This window comes from Elephantulus edwardii, unplaced genomic scaffold (genome assembly GCF_000299155.1).
Source record: "Elephantulus edwardii isolate Elephantulus edwardi_28Jun2011 unplaced genomic scaffold, EleEdw1.0 scaffold00161, whole genome shotgun sequence".
Lineage (NCBI taxonomy): Eukaryota > Metazoa > Chordata > Mammalia > Macroscelidea > Macroscelididae > Elephantulus > Elephantulus edwardii.
Genome location: NW_006399911.1, coordinates 1622912 through 1645188, shown reverse-complemented (window position 1 = coordinate 1645188; position 22277 = coordinate 1622912). Strand labels below are relative to the sequence as shown.

Below are 22277 nucleotides of genomic sequence, written 5' to 3'. Positions count from 1 at the left end.
CGCCGGGCCTCCACCCCCGGGCGCCGGGGCCGCCTCAGATTCCCCCAGGGCCGCGTGCGCCCGCGGGCCGTCCCCGTGTCGCCCCCGGCCCCACCCGGAGTGGGACGTTCCGCTGCCTCACGAAGGATGAACTGTAGGGACGAGAGAAGGGGCGCGGGGGGCGCGAAGGGCTGGGGACCTTCTCGCGCTGCCCATCCTCCGGGGCTGGGCTGCGCAGGCGCATGTCTTGCTCCAGGCGCCCCCTCTTGGCCGCGGCCGTCTGTCTTCCTGCCGGCGGAGCGGCGCCATTAGCCGAGGCCCGCGTTCTTCCTCCTCGCCTTCCCCTCACACCCCGCGGCTCACACTCACTGCTCACTCACCTGCCCCCGCTGCCCACGCTTAGCCCTTTGGGCTGGCTTCACCTGCGCAGGTGTGGTCTCAGCCCAACCCAAGGGTGGGGCAGCCACGGGAGCGGTCAAGGGAAGGCGGGGCGATGGGCCAGGCCTTGGGGCTCGAGGCTCAGGACCCCAGAGAGAGGGGTCAGCAGGTGAGGGTGAAGCACTGTCCAGATTAAACTGCCCAGCCCTGACTCCTGTGCGCGCGCGCGTTGGAGGTACTTGGTTGCTGTCAATTTTCCCCCCCAGCCTTGGAACTCTTAATTGGCTGCCTCTCTTTCACAGCCAATTCTCTTTTGGGCGAGCTGCTGCCAGAAACTCAGAGAAATCTAAATCTGGCCCTGGCCACTCCTGTCATCCTGGATCTGGGTATCTGAAACTCTGCTATCACCAGCTCATGTTGGCAGGCTGCGAGCCTGGCATTCGTTGAGCCCTCGCCTCTGTAACAGCCAATTTCGCTGCCTCTTGACACAGTGGGCCGGTGCAAAACGCAGGAACCCTGAGAACAATATTTCTTGTGCTGATCAGGGTCCAGACAACACCTCCAGCCCTTGAAAAGAACTTGGTTCAATCGCTTTTAAGAGCTTTGCTGGAAGGAGGAACTACTGAAGTTTATGCTTTTTCTATTTGTTCTGTCATCTTAGTTGGGCCACTCTCTAAGCTTCCTCTTTTGAAAAAAAACAACAAAAAAAAAACCAAAGAAAAACAAAACCAAAAAAAACCCAACCAAAAGCCAAAAAGGGCACTGAAGGGAAAGAAGACAAGTCTCATTTTGTAAAATGTTTAGTAATAAAATCCTTTAGAAAAACATGCTTAATGTGAAGGACTTTAGTGAAACACTGAAAGCTTCCGTTAGGCTTTTCTTCTAAATTTAGGGAAAATACAAGGATGCTGGTCTCACTCTTTTATCAACTTAGTTCAAACACAATTACAGCTAACTTATAGCCACAGTAATAAGGCAAGAAAAAGAAGTAAAAGGCATACAAACTGTAAAGGAAGAAATAAAACCATGACTAATTATAGGTAATAAGACATCTAGGTAACATCGAAAACCAGGGAAAAAAGGGGGGGAACCCACCCCTGAATAAATGAGTTCAGGCTATAAAATCAACACATTCAAATCAATCACATTTTATAATAAGAGCAAATGGTGGAAACTGATACTCAAATACTGCTATTTTCCACTATTGTAAAAATGAAAATATATATTGGATCAGTATGCTGAAAGTTAGAAAATGCTGATGAAAGAAACAGTACAGTGGAGAGACATCATGTATGTGTGGTTTGGGATTGCTGGCAAATGGCTAGTCTCTGAAGATAAAAACTCTCCTAAGTCCACAGTAATAGAGATCGGCACACCTCCCAAGACTAAGTTGTTGTTGAGCTAGAAATGACCCGTAATTGACCCTCTAGCAGGTTTTCAGACAATAAATCACACAGGCGTCTGCTCATTTTTTATCCGATGGAGCAGCTGGTGGTTTCAAACTTGTGTGCTTTTGCTTTGGCAGTGCAATTACTTAATACCAAGCCATAAAGACTATTGTTGTTATGTGCCTTTGAGTCACCTGTGACTCATAGCAATCCTATGTACAACAGCCCTAAACCCTGCTCTATCCCGTGCCAATCGCACTCTCTCCAACACACCTATCCCCATCACCCAGTCTCATCCAGGGTCTTCCTCTCCTGCGCTGTCCCTCCAACCCTCCCAAGCATGACGTCCCTCTCCAAGGACTGGTCCCTCCTTGCAACATGTCCAAAGTATGTCAGATGGAGCTTCAGAATCCTTGCCTCCGAGGAGCAGCCTGGCTTCACCCTCTCCAGGACAAAAGTGTTTATTCTCCTAGCAGCCATGATATATTCAGTACTCTTCTCCAGCACCACAGCTCAAAGGCATCAGTTCTTCTATTATCCCTAGTCATTGTCCAGCTTTCTGATGCATAGCAAGTAACTGAAAAGTCTATGGCTATCAGGTGCACCTTAGTCTCCAGACTGATACTGTTACTCTTCAGTACTTTGGAGAGATCTCTAATAGCAGACTTTCCCAATGTAATTCATCTTTCTGGCTGCTGGTATCAAGAATGTTGATCCTGGAGCCAAGCAAACTGAAGCTGTTAACAATCTCAATCTCTTCATCAAATATCATGATGCTGCCAATCGGCTCAGTGGTGAGAATGTTTTCTTGTTGCTGAACTTCAATCCATATTGAAGGCTGCAGTCCTTCACCTTCTGCAGCAAATGCTTCAGGTCCTCCTCAAATTTGGCAAGCAGCGTTGTATCATCTTCATGATGCAGATTGTTGATGAGTCTACCTCCAATTCTGATGCCACATTTCTCCTTATAGAGCCCAGCCTCCTGGATAATCTGTTCTGCATATAAATTGAAAACATATGGAGATAGGACACATCCTTGGCACACCCCCTTCTCAATTTTGAACCATGCAGTGTTTCCTTGCTCTGTTCTGATGATTGCCTACTGGTCCAAGTATAGGTTTCATATAAGAACAATCAAGTGTTCTGGTATTCCCATTCTTCTCAGAGTCAGCCAGTTTGTTGTGATCCACACAGACAAATGCCTTTGCAGAGTCAATGAAACATTGATAAGACATTCCTCTGGTACTATGTGTTTTCTGCCAAAATCCATCTAACATTAGCTGCAATATCTCTAGTACCAAACATGGCCTCTTTTAAACCCATCCTGAATTCCAGGCAGTTCTCTGTTGATGTGTTGTTCCAGTCATTTTTTTTTTTTTTTATATCTGCAGCAGAATCTTGTTTGCATGTGATATCAGTGATAATTTCTGCACTCTGTCGGATCACTTTTCTTTGGAATGGGAACAAATATGTATAGATCTCTTCCAGTCAGTAGGCCAGGTGGTTGTCCTCCAGATTTCTTGGCACAACTTGGTGAGTCCAGGGCAGCATCTGTTTGTTGAAATATGTCAATTGGCATGCCATCAATTCCTGGGGCTTTGTTTTTGCCAGTTCTTTCAGAGCAACTTGAACATCTTCCTTTACTATCACAGGCTCTTGCTCATATGTTGTTTCATGAAATTCTTCTGTGTCTGCCAAGTCCTTTTGGTACAATGACTCTGTATACTCTTTTCTATCTTCTTTTAATGCTTCCTGGATAATTTCATATTCTGCCCAAAGTATCCTTAAGTATTGCAACTCAAAGTTTGAATTTGTTCTTCAGTTCCTTCAGCTTAAGAAATGCTGAGCAAGTTCAGCCCTTTTGATTTTCTGACTCTAGCTTCTTGCACATTTCATTGTAATACTTTGTCTTCCCATGCTGCCCTTTGGAGTCTTCTGTTGAACTCTTTAATATCTTGAGTTATTCCCTTTGCTGTGGCTTCTTGGCACTTTAGTTCAATATTCAGAGTTTCTTCTCACATCCACCCTGGTCTTTTCTTCTTCCTCTGTCTTTGTAATGACCTTTTGCATTCTTCCTGGATGATATACTTGATATCTTCCCACAGCTCATGTGATCTTCACTCATTTATGTCCAAAGAGTCAAACCTGTTCCTGAGATGGTTTTGAAATTCAGGTGGAATAGACTTAAGGTCAAATTTTGGTTCCTGTGTACTTGATTTAATTTTTCTCAGCTTCAGCTTGAACTTTCATATGAGTAGTTGGTGGTCTGTTCCACAATCAGCATCTGGCCTCGTTTTCCCAGCTGATACTGAGCTTCTCCAGCGATTCTTTCCACAGTTGTAGTAGATATCATTCCTATGCATACCATCAGGTGAAGTCCATGTGTATAACCTGTGTTTGTGTCTCTTATAAAATGTATTTGCATTGAATAAGTCATTAATTGTGCAAAATTTTATCAATCTCCAGCTTCATAGACCTCAGCAATTCTTTGAACCTAAAATGAAACTTACCTCTAGGGCTAACATTTTAGCTCTGGTGGCTTAGTGGTAAGAAGTTGGGCTGCCAATGCAAAGGCACACAGTTTGAATCCACAGGAGAAAGAGGGTCCGGTATGCATTGGCTCTGACTCGCTAGTATATAACAGCAACAGTAACTGGGGCTCAGATTTCAGCCAAACAATGTTCTTGTTAGATGCTGTACCTATGACTATTACTCAACGGCAGTTCTATACGAATAACAGTTCTGAATCTTGTCCTATCCTGTGTCATCCTTATCATCTCTTCCATATTCAAACCCTTTGCTAGAGTCACTATGTCAGTTGACAGTCTTCCTTTCTTTCATTGACGCTTCACCTTTTCAAGCATGCTATCTCTTTCTCAACATACCCAACGTATGTGAGACAAAGCTTCACCCTCCTTGACTCAAAGGAGCACTCTGGTTGCACTTTCTCCAAGACATACCTGTTTGTTCTTTTAGCAGTCCATGGGATAGTCAGTATCCTTCTCCAGCACAATTCAAAGGCATTGATTTTTCTGTATGTCTACTCATTGTCTAGCTCTCAGATGCAAAGCAAGTGACTGAAAAGACCATGGCCTGAGACAAGTGCACCTTAGTCCTTAAACTGACACCAATGCTCAACAGTACTTTAGAGAGGTCCCTGACGGTGGTTTTTCCCAAGGCAATGTTGGGGTGGTGTTGTGCACTATCGAGTCAGAACTGACCCATAGCCAAGCCTCCAGTGAGTTTTCAGAGGCAGTTAATCTCATGGGAGGAGACTGCCTGTCCTTCTTCTGTGGAGCATCTGGTGGATTAAAATCGTGTGCCTTTGAGATTGCAGCACAGCTTCTTGCCACTAGGCCACCAGTTCTTGACTGCTGGTGCCAACGGTGTTAAGCAAGATGAAATTGTTGAGAATTTCAGTCTTTTCTCCATCATGATGCCTCCTCATTTCTGTCACCATAGTCATATTTTCTAACTACCATTTCTTCTTCATTGTTACCAACTTTTGGATTCCAGTTGCCAAATATTATTAATGCATCTTGATGGCATGTTTGGTCAGTTTCCGACTGTAAAAGCTGGTAGAAATTCTCAATGTCCTCTTTGGCATTACTTGTTGATGCACATATTGGAATAACAGTTGTATTAACTGGTCTTCATAGTATGTGTATGGATATTATTCACAGCATTGTACTTTAGGAGATCGTGAAACAGTCTTTTTAACTATGAATGCAACACCATGCTTCTTCAAATTTTTTTATTTCCAGAATAGTAAATCTGATTCAAAGTGGCCAATGCCAGTCCATCTTAGCTCACCAATGCCTAGTATGTACATTTTTTATGCTTTCCATGCAACAAAGAACATAAAAAGATGGCCAGTATAATTTGCCATTAAAACAAAAGCCACTGCCATTAAGTAAATTTGGACTTATGATGACCCTCCCAAGAGTTCTGAGGCCTGTATCTGGAGGTGTCTGGTTAGTTCACACTGGTGACACTTTGGTTTGTAGCCCAACATTTAACCTACTACGTCATCATGGATTTTTCATTAGCCATTCTAAACTCACTGCTATCAAGTTGAGTAAACTCCATGATCCTCCAGCAAGATACTCAGGCTGTAAATCATGCCTGTATTTCTCCTGCAGAACTAGTGATGCGTGTGGCCTTTTGGATAATTGTACAACACACCTGGGGCAGCGCTCCTTTGGAAAATGCATATTAAAGCCACACTGAGCTATCCCGACACATCCACTGTTGTTAAGTGCCATGGAGTTGAGTATGACTCATAGTATGAAGGACAGATCTGAACTCTGTCCTATCCTGTACCCCTCTTATCCTTGACACATTTGGGTCCTTTTCTGTAGAAACTTTACCAGTCTTTCTTGTTAAAGATCTTTCTCTCCTTTGCTGACCCTCCATCTTTCCAAGCATGATGACCCTTTCCAAACAATAGCCACTCCTAACAACATGTCCAAAATAAGTGAGACAAAGCTTTATCATCTTTGTCTCCAAGGAACACTCCAGCTGCATTTCTCTAAGACATCTGTTTATTCTTTTGGCAGTTTGTGGGACATTCAGCATTCTGCTCCAACACCACAACTCAAATGCATCAATTCTCCTGTCATCCTTAATCATTCACGGTTCAGCTCTCAGATGCACAGCAGGTGACTGGGAAAGCTGTGGCTTGAATCAGGTGCACCTTAATCTTTAAACTGACTTCTCCAGGACGCACCCATTAGACTGTCTGAAATAATTAGTGACAAAATCAAATGTTGACGAGGTTGGGGAGAAACTGGATCACTCACAATGCTGGTCTCATAACCCATCACCGGAGAATCTATTCCGGCTCACAGCCACCCACCATCAAGTTTCTAAGGCTGTACATTTTTTATGGAAGGAGACTGCCTGTTTTTGTCTGGCCAAGCAATTAGTGGATTCAAACCCCTGACCTTTCCTTTAGCACTGCAGCATGTAATGCACGATAGCACCAGAGCTCCTTTCCAAAGAGCTGGTTGACTTGGTGCCATTTGAATTAGTTCTGACTTAGCAACTTTATATAGAATAGACATAAACTTTGACAATTCCAGGCCGTCCTTATATCTCTGCTTCTGTATGCCCATTGTTGCAGTCACAGTTTCAAGCCATCTTATTGAGTGTCTTCCTCTTTTTTTTTTTTATCTTCTACTTTTCTAAGTATGATGTCCTTCACCAGGGACTGGCCTCTCCTGGTAACTTGCCCAAAGTATGTAAGAGGAAGTTTCACCACCCTAAGTATTTAAAATGGAACAAGAACACTGGAGAAGTGTGGCACTTTCTTCTAAAACTAAACATGCAATTACCATGTGAAGCAACGTCATGCCTAGGTATTTATCCCACTGAGTGAAATAAAGTCTATAAATGAATGTTAATACTAGCTTCATTTGTAAAAACACAAACTGGAAGCAATTCTGATTTCAACAGGTGAATGGTTAAACAAACCATGGTACACTGATAGCATGGAATGCTACTCGGCAATAAAAAGGAGCAGATTATTAATACATGCAACAACTGAATGGACTTCCATGCATTGTGTTGGGTGAAAAAAAATCAAAATTGTAAAAAGGTCACATAAAAAAAAGGTCACATAAACTGAATTGTGTGTTCCTCCCACACCCGTGTATGCAATGATGTGATATGGAAGTTATACAATGACCCCCTAGGGTCTAATAACATATTGTACAAGAACTAAGGGTGGGATGTGACACCCTTAATGCCATCAGCCCTGTAAGATCTTTTGTCTCATGGGAGATAAAAAGGAGAGTAGAAGCAAACCAAGGAGGGAACTTGAGCTACCAACAAGAAAGATGACCAAGAAGAGCAGGTCCTTTGAACTCCAACCCCAGTGCTGAGTAGCTCCTCCTGGAGGGAAGGCTAAGAAAAGGAGATCTTCAAGGGCAGAGATAGAAAACAGAAAAACAACTGAAACTCTTAACAAGAGCAGGAGCTGGTTCTTTGAAAAGGTCAATAAAATTGACAAACCACTAGCAAAGCTAACAAAGGAAAAGAAAGGAAAAAATGAAGATAACCCAAATAAGAGATGAAAGGGGCAATGTCACAATAGAACCAAATGAAAGAAAAATATTAAAAATAGGATATTATGAAAAATTATACTAAAAAATATGAAAACCTAGAGAAAATGGACAAATACTTAGAAACTCACAACCTACCCAAACTGACACAGAATGAAGCAGAACATCGGAACAAACCCATCACAAAAGAAGAAATTGAATGGGTCATAAAACAACTTCCAACTAATATAAGCCCTGGACCAGATGGTTTTACAAGTGAATGCTATCAAACATTCAGAGAAGAGCTGTCACCAATTCTGCATATAAAGTATTTCAGGAAATAGAAAAAGATAGATTACCACCAGACTCATTCTATGAAGAAAACATGTCCGTAATACTAAGGTCAGGTAAAGACATTATCAAGATAGGCCAATCTCTCTCATGAACATAGATGCAAAAATACTCAATAAAAAAAATAATAAAAAGAAAACCCTATGGAGTAGCTTGACCTTGTAACACATGGGGTCACCATAAGCCAGAATCCCCTTGAGGGGAACCAAGTTCTGGAGTAAGTGCAGAGATTAACATAAAAGGCTGCTGCTGCTGCTGCTGTTATAAATAAAATTAATGCAAGCAAAATAAAAAAAATCCTCAATAAAATAGAATCCAATGTTGTTGTAGTACATAAAAAAAAATAATTCATCATGATCAAGTGGGATTCCTAACAGGTATGCAAGGGTGGTTCAACCTAAAAAAATTATTAATGTAATCCACCACATTTACAAAGCAAAGAATAAGAACTGCATGATCCTATCAATTGATACAGAAAAGACCTTTTACCAAAATCCAACAGCCCTTCCTGACTAAAACACTCAAGAAGGAAATGTACTCAAAATAGTGAAAAGTATATATGCAAAACAAAGAGTCAACATTGTTCTCAATGGAAAAAGATTAAAGGCATTCTGCTTGAAAACAGGAACCAGGCAAGGATGCCCACTATCACTTCTTTAGCAAGAGCAGTAAGACAAGATAAGGAAATATGAGGTATCTAATTTGACAAAGAGGGGATAAAACTATCTTTCTATGCTGAGGATATGATAGTATGTTTAGAAAACACTAAATATTCAGCAAGGAAACTATTGGACATAGTTGACCCATTCAGCAAAGTAGCAGGGTATAAGATCAACATACAAAAATCAGTAGGATTTCTCTACAGTGACAAGGAGGATATAGAATTGGAGCTTAGAAAAATACCAATCACAATAGCTAATCACTAGATGAAATACTTGGGAATAAATCTAACTAGAGACATAGAAGACATACACCCAGAAAACTACAAAACATTATTGCAAGAAACAAAAAGAGGTTTGGAGAAATGGAAAAATATACCAAGCTCATGGATGTTGTTGTTTGTTGTTATGTGCCATCGAGTCGTCTGTGACTCATAGTGACCCTATGTACAACAGCCCTAAACCGTGCTCTATCCTGTGCCAATCTCATTGTCTCTGACACACCCATCCTGATTACCCCAGTCACTGAATCAATCCACTTCATAGAGGGTCTTCCCCTCCTGTGCTGTCCCTCTACTCTGCCCAGCATGATGTCCCTCTCTAAAGACCTGTCTCTCCTTACAACATGTCCAAAATACGTCAGATGAAGCCCCAGAGTCCTTGCCTTCAAGGAGTAGACTGGTTTAACCCTCTCTAGGATGAATATATTTGTTTTCTTGGCAGTCCATGGTACATTCAATACTCTTCCCCAGCACCACAGCTCAAAGGCGTCAATTCTCCTTCTATCCTCTCTAGTCATTGTCCTGCTCTCTGATGCATAACAGGTGATTGCAAAAACCATGGCCTGTATCAGGCGCACCTTAGTCTCCAGAGAGACACTGTTGCTCTTGAGTACTTTAGAGAGGTCCCTAACCGCAGACTTTCCCATCGCAATACGTTTTTTTATTTCCTGGCTACTGGTGCCAAGAGTGTTGTTGACTGTGGAGCCGAGCAAACTGAAGCTGTGAACAATCTCAATCTCTTCGCCATCCATCCTGATGCTACCAATTGGTCCAGTGGTGAGAATTTTTGTCTTCTTGACATTGAGCCTCATAGGAACTTATTATTGTAAAGACAACAATTCTACCAAAGCCAATCTACGCGTTCAATGCAATCCCAATACAGATACCAATTCCATTCTTCAACAAGATGAAAAAGTCAATTTTCAACTTTATTTGGAATGGAGGGAGAACTTGAATAAGCAAACCAAGATAAACAAGGTAGGCAGTATCACACTCCCTGATTTCAAATCCTACTACACAGCTGTGGTGGTCAAGACAGCATGGTACTGGTATAGCAACAAACACACTGATCAATGGAATGGAATTGAGAATCCAGAAATCAGCTCATTTGCCTATTGCCAACTGATATTTGACAAGGAGATGGAATCAGTTAAGTGGATAAAGGACAGTCTCTTGAACAAATGTTGTTGGCATAACTGGAAAACTATATGCAAAAAACTTAGGCAAAACCCATACCTCATACCTTAAATAAAACCAAAGACTATAACGTTCATCAGAGAAAAGCTAGGAAGAACTCTAAAAGCCCTAATCCACAGCATGAACAGTTTTGAAGCATAATGAAAAATTTACAACCAGAAGAGAATAAAATAGATGAATGGGACCTTGTGAGAATCAAATCCCTCTGCACATGAAAAAACTTCTCCAAGAGAGTTAGAAGAAAACTCACAAACTGGGAAGAAATATTTAGCAATGACATATCTGATAAGGGACTTATATCTAAAATATATAGAGTACCCCAGAACCTCAGTAAGAAAAATGTAAATAATCAAATCACAAAATGGGCACAGGATATGAATAGGCACTTCACCAAAGAGGACATTCAGATGCCAAACAGACACACGAAGGAATGTTAAAAATTCATGGCTATTAGAGAGATTCAAATCAAAACAACTATGAGATATCATCTCACCCCTGTAACGAGAGCAAAGTTCAACAGAGCAGTTAAACAACAAATGCTTCCAAGGTTGTGGAACTCTTATTGACCACTGGTGGGAATGTTAAATGGTACAACCACTATGGAAGGTGGTCTGGTGCTTTCTCAGAAAGCTGGAAATAGAAATACCATTTGACCCAGCAATTCCACTACTGAAAATATACACTAAAAAACCCCAAAGCTGTCACTCAAACAGATATATGCACACCCATGTTTACTGCTGTCTTAGTCAAAATAGCAACCCCAGCGCCCATCAACAAATGAATGGATAGAAAAACTATGGTATATTCACACAATGTTATACTATGCAGCACTAAAAAACAAGGAGCTCATAAAGTATTATACAAAATGGGTAACCCTGGAGGACATTATGCTGCATGAAATAGATCAGTCACAAAAGGGCAACACTGCGTAATGCCTGTTTTAAAACAAGGCTGATAGGGGGATTGAGGGGAAACTGAGAAAAAAGGGGATAGATAATGAACACTGCATTAGGCATTATCTGTATGACAACAGTCCAGAATAAAAGGTGCATAGGAAAGTGGACCCAGGGTGTAGAGGGAGGAAATGAACAATTAATTTTTTTTAAGTGAACTAGGGGTGGGTAGGGAGGAAAATGGGCAATGATGAATGAATGAATGAAAATCCAACTTTTCTGTAAACTTTTGTTAAATTCACAATTAAAAGAAAAATGAAAGGAGGCAACCCCCTTCCCCCCAAAACAACCCCAAACAAAAGATGATAAAGGAAATAAGGACCTTTCTTTAGAACTGACCAAAAACACCTTCCCGTAGAGGTGGTACTCTCAATTTGGACTTCTAGCCTCTTAAACTGTAAAAAAATAAATGTGTTTGTTAAATCATCCACCTGGAGTATTTCTGTTACATCATTCCACCTGGTTGAGGGTCTTTCCTTTCTTTCTAGGACCCTCTGCTTCTCAAGAACTCCAAAGAGGTGGTTTGGGGAGGCTGAGATGGGCAGCTGATGGGACTGTGCACCTCAGTGGGCTGTTCTGTACCCTAAACTTGTCCACAAACTAGACTAAAAATCCCTAACCATTACAATTGGAACCAAAACTGACAGAGACTAGAAATGGAAATAAATGAAAGTGAATCTTGTCATTGTTATGCAATTTCGCTTGATAATGGGACTAGAGGCTTAGCTCAAAATAGAAAAAAAATGTTTATATGTTACATGCTAATGAGGTTTAGCTCATTTCCACAGATGGTTTTCACCTGGTAAGCCTGCTCACTTTTTCTTTCCTAGAAAGGGCAGCCATAAAGACATTCCGAAAAGAGAAAAGAAAGTGATTTCCACAACTCTCCAATTCAAATCTGAGGTTTTTCAAAGTTTCTCAGATGTATCTACACATTTATTGCTGTTAGTGATGGTCTTGTCAGCCCATACTTTCGGTGACTTCATGAACAGCACATCCAAGACCTTTCCAGTGCTGCACCATTCCCTGCAGTGATGTTTAGATCATTGTGCTTTACTGGGTTTTCATTAGCTGCTATTTGGAAGTCAAATAGCCACAAAAATCCTAGCCTTTCTTTCTTTCCTTCTTACTCTGAAAGCTCCCCCAAAGCCTGCTCACCCTACCAACATGCAAACCTCCAATGATCATGGTCATGGCTATGTGTAAACTGCTTTGGCTGAGAACTGAACTTGGTTTTCTTACATAGAAGGTGAGACTTCTGCTGAACCACCAAGATTCCCTACATTAGTGTATTCAGAGGAAAAACAGTGATGGGTTAGTCAATGCAAATAAAGTTAGTTGTGAGATACTGTTTTAAGGTAATATTTTCTTTACATTTCAACAGTCTGTGTCATACTTATTTCTCAAGATTTCTGGCAGTTAGAGCTCATCAAGGAGAGGAGAGGGGAGGGGAGGAGCTCACTCAATGCTGTGAATGCAAGCTTTCTGAACCTTCTGGCTTTTCCCTTACTGCTCATATCTCATGGCCAGGCCCAGGTTGTTCTTTTATTTGCCACCAGGCAGCCTGTGCAGATTCTTGACCTGTGCTCACAACTTAGCTGGTCAATTGCTTCCTTTGACCTGTACCATATGCACAATACTACTATTAGGCACTTAGGACACCAGGGATTTCCTTTTCTGACTTCTCCAAACACTGAAAGCTCTTTGAAGGACAAAAAAAAATGACCCTCTTCTCATCTTTGTATTGCCTGTGCCTGGCTCATACTCAAAACAAAACCAAACAAAAACCCAACAAACCTATTGCTGTGGAGCCGATTCAAATGTGTAGCTACCCTGGATCCTACAGGACAGAACTACCTCACCACATCCCAAGGTTGGATGCATTACAGAGAGATGCTTGGCCAAGAGCTGGTGAGCTGCTTACCAAGATGCTGGTGGTTCTAAGCCTCCAGCTTCCCTGAGGGAGATGAACGTGGCTCTCTGCCTCCATAAAGATGAAAGCCTGAGATCCTATGGGGATAACTCTGCTCTGTTCTACAGAGCCAGTGCTAGTTTGCCTTTACTTGATGGCAGTTGTTAGATGCCACTGCGCTGAGTATGACTCACAGCAACCCTATGAACAACAGATCTGAACCCTGTCCTATCCTGTACCATCCTCACACTTCCTGACACACTAGAGCCCACTGCACCAGTCACTGTGCCAATCCACCTGGTTGAGGGTCTTCCTCTCCTGTGCTGACCCTCCACCTTTCTAGGCATTACATCTTTCTCTAAGGAATAGCCTCTCCTAGCAACATGCCTGACGTATCTGGGATGAAGCTTTATCATCTTTGCCTCTAAGAAGCACTCTTGCTGCATTTTCTCCAAGACATATCTGTTTGTTCTTTTGGCAGTCCATGGCTATTGAGTATTCTTCTCCAACATCCCAGCTCAAAGGCATCAATTCTTCTGTAATCCTTATTCATTGTCCAACTGTCAGATGAATAACAAATGATCAGAAAGACCATGGCCTGAATCAGACTCACCTTACTCCTCAAAATGATATCATTGCTCCTCAATAATTTACAAAGGTCCCTAACTGCAGACATTCCCAGTGCAATATGTCTCCTATTTCCTGACTGCTGGTACCAAGGGTGTAATTATGGTGAATTAGAACCAAGTAAGATGAAATCGTTGGCAACTTCAATCTTTCCTCCATCTATTATGATATTGCTTATCAGTCCAGTGGTAAGACTTTTTATTTTCTTGATGTTGAGATGCAATCCATATTGAAGGCTGCACTGACGGCAGTAGGTTTGGGCTAATCTTTATGGTAGTAGAATGCACATCTACCTTTTGCTGGGTGGCTGGTGTGTTCGAACCACCAACCTTTTAGTTAGTAGATGACAGTTTAACCACTGTATCACCACGGGTCCTTCCCTAGTACATAGTAGGAATTCAAAAGATACTTGGGCAAAATGAATTGCTCTTTACTAGTAAACCTATAACAACTCAGTGAGTATGGGCCAAGAGGTGATTTTTGCAGCATAAAGAGAAAAATTTCCTCTGGCTCTTAATCCTATTGAGTTACAAGTGTTATCACTTTCTCCCAGGCTTTCAAATTGACATTCTAAAGTAAAAAGTGACTAGACAAAAACACAATAGCAGCAAAGAGTTTTATTTTAATAGACTATGTTGAGGGCAAGAGGTTGGTGATTGCGCTTTACGTCCAAGTTTGGATATTGATCGGCAGCTCTGCTAGCTCTCACCACCATCCTATAATTTTAGTGTCTGTTCAATGAAAACAATTGATTTTTTAAAGTGGTGTGGCGTTGGATGAAAATTCAAAAATATAACATTCAACACTATTGAATGAATAACTGTTAATCAATATATTTAAGGGAAAAGATTGTTTATTTTGATACTTTCTAAATAACAATTTCAAATGATAGAAAATAAATTTAGTTTCTATGAATCTTCCAGCTGCTCCGTGGGAGGATAGGCAATCTCTTCCCATGCGATTAACTGTCTCTGAAAACCTGCCAGAGGGTCAGCTACAGGTCTCAACAACAACAACAACAACAACTTATGTTTATGATACCTTATTCTTATGTTCTTACATTTTTTATTCTATATTATCTTATCAAAGACAGAAGAAACTAATATCTATGACATATATAATATATATTATATATAATATCTATGATATATATATCAAGTCAACTGAAAACCTGCTGAAAAAAGTATTATTAAATAAGAGAGGCAAACAGATTGAATTAAAAAATTATAACTTTTTTCTGAGGTATTTATATTCAATTTATCTTATAACTAACAAAAAGTAGACAATGTTATGCTTTTGAGCATAATAATTCATTCAGAAAATATTATTTACTATCTGCAATATGCCATGATAGATAGTGAAGAGATTAAGTTTTTTAACACTTTCAGTTTGCTTGGCTCCACAGTTTGCTTGGTACCAGCAGCCAGGAAATCAAAGTCTGCTGTCAGGGACCTCTCCAGAGTACTGCAATGTCAATCTGGAGATTAAGGTCCTTCTGATCGACACGATGGTCTTTGCAATTACTTACTGTGTGTCAAAAAGCTGGACAATGACTAGGGATGATAGAATTATTATTGACGACTTTGAGTTGTGGTACTGGAGAAGAGTATTGAATATACCATGGACTGCTAGGAGAACAAACAGGTTTGTCCTTGAGAGGGTGAAACCAGACTGCTCCTTGGAGATAAGGATTCTGAAGTTTCGTCTGACATACTTTGGACATGTTGCAAGGAGGGACCAGACCTTTCCAAAGGGGCATCATGCCTAGGAGGGTGGAGGGACAGTGCAAGAAAACAAGATCCTCGATGAGATGGATTGACTGAATGCCTGAGGTAAAATAGGGGTAGGTGTGTTTGAGACAATGAGGTTGGCTCAGGATAGAGCAGGGTTCAGAGCTATTATACATAGGATCATTATGAGTCACAAGTGACTAGATGGCATATAACAACAGCAACAACATGTGCCAATCATCATGATATTCGGTACCACTGATCTGAGTATGACTCACAGGGATCCTATGTACAATATATCTGAACCCAGTCCTAACCTGTGTCCCCTTCATCAGATCTGACATACTCAAGTCTACTGCAGCAGACTGTATAAATTAGGTACTGTGGACCAAGGGAATGATCAAACTATGTGGTTGTTTTTAGGTGCTCTGCAGTTAACTCATATTCATAAAAACCATATATACAAAACCTCATCAGATCTTGCACCCTCCTCACCATCTACACTGAACTCAAAGTATTATTAAAAAAGGAAACGGAACGCTTCACGAATTTGCGTGTCATCCTTGCGCAGGGGCCATGCTAATCTTCTCTGTATCGTTCCAATTTTAGTATATGTGCTGCCGAAGGGAGCACAAGTTCCTTGTTTTTCAATGCAGCATAGTATTCCATTGTGTGAACTGTTTCCAGTTTATTTGTGTGAATCAAATTGCTATGAACCTTCATGGTCAAGGCTTTGTGTGGACACATTTACATTGTTCTTGAGTAAACATCAAGGAGTAAAATAACTGGGACATATAAGGAGTATATGTTTGACATGAAAAACTGCTATTTTTTCATATTTACATTTTTTATTCCTGAAACAATGTATGAGAGTCCCACAGAAAATTGGTCAATAAAGAACATTGCTGGGATTTATACTGTGATTTTATTATATCCGTAGATAGCCTTAGGCAGTCTTGACATTTTATTATACTGAGTCTTCTGATAAAGAGCATGGAATGTCCTCCCACTTATGTTTGTCTCTTTCAGTCTCTTAGTAAAGAGAGTAAGTTTTTATTGGACTTTGTTGGGCTTAGAATAAGGAACGCCAGAGAAGAATTTATACTCTTTAACTGGAGCATTGGTGAAGAATATACTACGGATTGCCAAAGGAACAAACACAGCTGTCTTGGAAGAAGTTGCAGCCAGGATGCTTCTTGGAGGTGAGCATAGCAAGATAACATCTCACGTAGCTTGTGCAAATGATGAGCATAGTATGATAACATCTCATGTAGCTTGTGCAAGTTAGGAGGGGACAGTCCCTAGAAGTTATATGCTTGGTAAAGTAAAGGGTCAGCAACAAAAAGAAAGACCCTCAAAGAGATGGGTGGATAGACCAGCTACAAGAATGGACTTCCAGACAGCAGTAACTGTGAGTGTGACGCAGGATTGGGTAGTGTTTTGTTCCGTTACACACATTATTGAGTCACATTATGTGTGTTATACACATTATGAGGGTCATTACGAGTCAGAGTTGGCTCCATGGCACATAACAGCAATAGCAAAAGAAACAAGGAGGGTTTTGTCATTTTTATGGTATAGATCTTCTGCATACTGGTTAATTCCTAGGTGTTTTATATATTTTAGAGTTATTTTAAGTGCTTTGGTTTTGTTAAAAATATCTCTTAGTGTAAAGTAACCCAACTAGTTGTCTTTGTGTTGATCTTGAATCATGCAGAATTGCTAAATGATTTTATTTTCTTTAAAATGTTTTAAAAAATTTCCTGATTTCTCCTCCCCACTATCTCCCCTTCCATCTCTGATAACCACAACAGAATGCTGCTTCCTGCATATAAACCTTCCCTTGTTTTATTATAACAGTAGACTCATAAAATATTTGATTTTTTTATAACTAATTATACTCAGCACAATGTCCTTTAAACTCATCCACATTCCATGGTGTTTCATCAATTTTTCATTATTCTTTGTTGTTGTTATGTGCTGTCGAGTCACCCGCAACTCATAGCGACCCAAGGTAAAATAGCCCTAAACCCTGCTCTATATTGTAACAATCTCACTGTCTCTGATACACCTACCCCCATTACCCTAGTCACTGAATGCCCTCATAGAGGGTCTTCCTCTCCTGCGCTGTCCCTCCATCCTCCTAAGCATAATGTCCCTCTCCAAGGACTGGTCCCTTCTTGCAACATGTCCAAAGTATGTCAGACAAAGTTTCAGAATCCTTGCCTCCAGGGAGCAGCTTGGTTTCACCCTTTTCAGGATGAACCTGTTTGTTCTCTTAGCAGTGCATGGCATATTCAATACTATTCTCCAGCACCACAGCTCAACACCACAGCATTATTCTTTAGTGCTGTATAATATTCCACTGTGTCTGGATACCATGGTTTGTTTACCCTTTTTTTTTTCCATAATGGGGATTTAGGTTGTTTCCATATCTTTCTTACTGTAAATAATGCTGTATAGTGAACATGGGTGTGCATATAACTGTTCACATGTCACTCTTAAATCTTTAGGATTTAATCCCAACTAGTAGTGGGATTGCTGAGTCAAATAGTATTTCTACTTAAAATTTTTTAAGGAAACTCAATAGTGTTTTCCACAGTCCTACCAGCACCATAGGAGAGTGCCTAGCTCTCCATATCCTGGCCAGTACTTGTTGTTTTTTCATCTTATTGAAATTTGCTTTTTAATTTTTTCTACTAGTTTATTTGCAAAACTCAAATACAAATTCGAACAAATTCTTTCAATTTCCCTCACCTGCCACCATTACATTGTACAACCCAATGATTAAGTGCCCCCTCCCCCTGCACACCCAAATTCCTCTGCTTCCAGCCTCTCCCACCTCTCTAGGAGCCTTATACTCATTCTACAAGAATTGTTTTATTCAATATTTATCCTTGTGGGACTGAGTTAGTTCACTCAGCATAATGGGACTGAGTTAGTTCACTCAGCATAATGGAAAACAGTACTGAATATCCTCATGGACTGCCAAAAGAAAAATCCATCTTGGAGGAAGTGCAAAGAGGGTGTCCTTTCAAGGCAAGGATGGTGAAACTTTGTCTCACATACTTTGAGCAGGTTGTGCTATTGGGCTAAGTCCTTGGAAAAAGATAACCTGCTGAGAACGGTAAAGTGAAAGAGAAGGTGACCCTCAAGGAGATGAGCTGAAACGGTGACTAGTACAATGGCCCTGCAAATGGCAGAGCTTATGAGCTTGGCACAGGATAGAGCAAGCTTCCAATGTGTTGCTCACAGGGCCCTATAAATCACAGTGGACTCAAGGACACCTAACAACAGCAACAACTCTTTTCAATTCTGCTAAAGTTTGATTTATATATTTTGGGGCTTTACTAATGGGCGCATAAATATGAATTATAGTTATGTCCTCTTGTTTAATACACAAAATATTTCTTATTCTTTTATTTGATTCTGTGGTCTTCTTGCAGACTCTTCAGTTCTGTTACACAGAAGCATGACATTTGCAAATATAGTTTTATTTTGTCCCTTCCAGTTTGGAAACCTTTTATTTCTCTTTCTTGCCTTGGGGCCTTAGCTAAGGCTCCTAGTACAATGCTGAATAAAAGTGGTGGTAATGGGCATCTCGCCTTGTCTCCTTTCTCTCAGTCTTTCTTCATCGAGATGAATATTGGCAGTTGCTTTTGCATATATGTCTTTAATTACACTGAGAATTCCCCCTTCTGTTCCTACTTTACTAAAGGGATTGTTGTCGTTATGTGCCGTCAAGGCACTTGCAACTCATAGTGACCCTATGTACAACATCCCTAAGCCCTGCTCTATCTCAATGTCTCTGACACACCTACCCCACTACCCCAGTCACTGAATCAATCCATCTCATCCATGGTCTCCCTCTGCTGCACTGTCCTTCCACCCTCTCAAGCATGACATCCTTCTCCAAGGACTGGTCCCTCCTTGCAACATGTCTAAAGTATGTCAGAGGAAGCTTCAGAATTCTTGCCTCCAAGGAGCAATCTGGTCTCACTCTCTCTAGCACGAACCTATTTGTTCTCCTAGCAGTCCATGGTATATTCAGTACTCTTCTCCAGCACCACAGCTCAAAGGCATCATTTCTCCTATTGTCCAGCTTTCTGACTCACAGCAAATAACAGTAAAAACTATGGCCTGTATCAGGAGCACCTTAGTCTCCAGACTGACATCGTTGCTCTTCAGTACTTAGGAGAGGTCTCTGACAGCATACTTTCCCAGTGCAATTTGTCTTTTAATTTTCAGGCTGCTAGGACCAAGAGTGGTAACAGGAGAAGCAAACTGAAGCTGTTAACAATATCAATCTTTTCATCGAATTTTATAAAATGCCTTTTCTGAACCAATTGGTATGATCATGTGGTTCTTTCCCTTTATTTATGTGATGAGTTTCTAATGTTGAATCACCCTTGCATTTCTGGTACCTCTTCATCATGATGAATTATTTTTTTAAAAAATATTGTTTAACAAGCAACAAATGCTGGTGAGGTTGTGGAGAAACTGGAACCCTTATTCACTGTTGGTGGAAATGTAAAATGATGCAACCACTGTGGAAGGCGGTATGGCGCTTTCTCAAAAAGTTACAAAGAGAGATACCATTTGACCCAGCAATTCCACGACTGGAAATATACCTCAAAGAGATCATAACTGACATCCAAGCAGATATATGCACACCCATGTTTATTGCAGCCTTGTTCACAATAGCAAGGAGTTGGTAACAACCTAAGTGCCCATCAACAAATGAATGGGGAGAGAAGCTGTGGTATATTCACACAATGGAATACTATGCTGCATTGAAAAACAAGGAACTCATGCAATATTATTCAAAATGGGTGACTCTGGAGGACATTATGCTGAGTGAAATATCTCAGTCACAAAAGGACAAATACTGCATGGTGCCATTGTTGTACAATAGGACTGACATCGGGGTTGGGGGGAGACTGAGAAAGATGGGCTCAATAATGCCTACTGCATTGCAACAGATGAGGGAGAAAACTGTTTAAAAGGGATACATAATTAGGTATTTTTGTCATGACAGGAGTCCAGAGCGAAGGCTGCATAGTGGAGTGGACCTGGGGGAGAGATTGTAAAACAATGAAAGAATTTTTCTTTTACTTTTCCAAGAGGGTAGAGTACTAGGGGGAAGGTTTGGGAGGGGAGAAAAGTGCAACAATGAATGAATGGAAATCCAAAGTCTCTGTAAATTTTCATTGAAATTAATAATAAAAAAGAAAAAGAAAAAATACATTGTTTAATTCTTTTGACTAGAATTTTGTTAAGTGATTTTATATCTATTATCATGAGAGATTTTATATATATTGGTCTGTGATTATTATTTCTGTAAATTCTTTGCCAGATTTTGGTTTCAAGGTGATGCGATTCATAGAATGACTTAGGGAAATTCATAGAATGAGTCAGGGAATTATTTCTTTCTCTTCCACGTTTTTGAAGAGTTAAAGTAGAATTGGTGCCAATTATTTTTTGAACGTTTGGCGAAACTTCCCCCAGTGAAAACATCTAGCCTTGAATTCCCCCTCAACAAACCCCTTGGCATTTTTTTTTAAATGCTAGAGTTAATCTCTCTTTTGTTGTAGGCCTGTTTAGACTTTCTATCTCTGTTTGTGTCAGTGAATTAAGTACTGTGTTTCTAGGGTTTTGTCTGTTCCATTTAAGTTCAGATTTGCCAGATAACATTTTCAAAATGGTAATTTGTTATGATCCCTTGTCTATCAATCAGATCCATTATAATACTTTCAATTTCATTTATTATATTGTTACATGCCTCTTCAGTTTTTTTCTTTTGTCTGTCTAACCAGTATTTTATCTACTTTATTGATCCTTTCAAAGAACCTACTTCTAGTTTTGTTGATCCTAAGGTTCTTCTGTTTTCCTTTGTGTTTATTTATGCTCTGATCCTTTCAATATCCTTTGTTCTGAGCGTTTTTGGGTGTCTTTTGCCCTTCCTTTTCTATTTGTTCACACTGGCAGTTGAAGTTATTGATTTTTAGCTCTTTCTTCCTTTTTAATGTAGGCATTTATTACTCTGCATTTCCCTGGGAGCGGTCTTTATTATGACTCTATCTTCTGGTGGACATTTCTGTGGTTTTCACCTTTTGGCTATGCTGCCAGGTGCTGCAGTGAACACAGTGTGCACGTTTCTGTTTGCATTCTTGTCTTTCCTTGTTTTGAGTATATACCTCAACCTGAGATTGCTTGGTCATGTGGTCATTCTATGTTCAGCAGTTTGAGGAACCGTTTTCCACAGTGGCTGCTTCATGGTAGCTTTAAATTGCATTTTCTTGATAATAATGAATCTTTTCTCAAGTAATTATTTACCATTCAGTCTCTTCTTTTGTGAAGTGACTACTCAGACATTTTGGCTATTGTTTGACTGTATTTTGTTGTTGTCGTTAGTGAGTTGTAAGAGTGTGAGAGGCAGACTTTAAGATGGTATTCAGATTTTTAAGTCAACCTGTCATCAAGTGCCTATACTTTTATATCTTTATATTGAAGTACCCTGATGCTGTAGATTTTTACTTTTACTTATGTGGTTGGTTTTGTGTGTGTGTGTGTGTGTGTGTGTGTGTGTGTATTGTTGTTGTTGGTTTTGTGTATGAAGAGCACCAATCCATAGCTGACCCTTAAGTGAGTTTTTAGAGGCAGGTTAGTCACATGAGCGAAGACTGCCCATCTTTCTCCTGCAGAGCAGCTGCCGGCCTCAAACTGTGTGCCTTTGGGATTGCAGTGCAGCTTTCTGTCACTAGGCCACCAGACAGACA

At 40.5% G+C, this 22277-nt stretch overlaps 1 protein-coding gene across 1 annotated transcript in view; it reads right to left on the bottom strand.

Moving 5' to 3' along the window:
- PRKAG2 (protein kinase, AMP-activated, gamma 2 non-catalytic subunit) overlaps positions 1-22277 on the bottom strand; it is a 409636-nt gene that overhangs the window by 94242 nt on the left and 293117 nt on the right. The window lies entirely within an intron of this gene.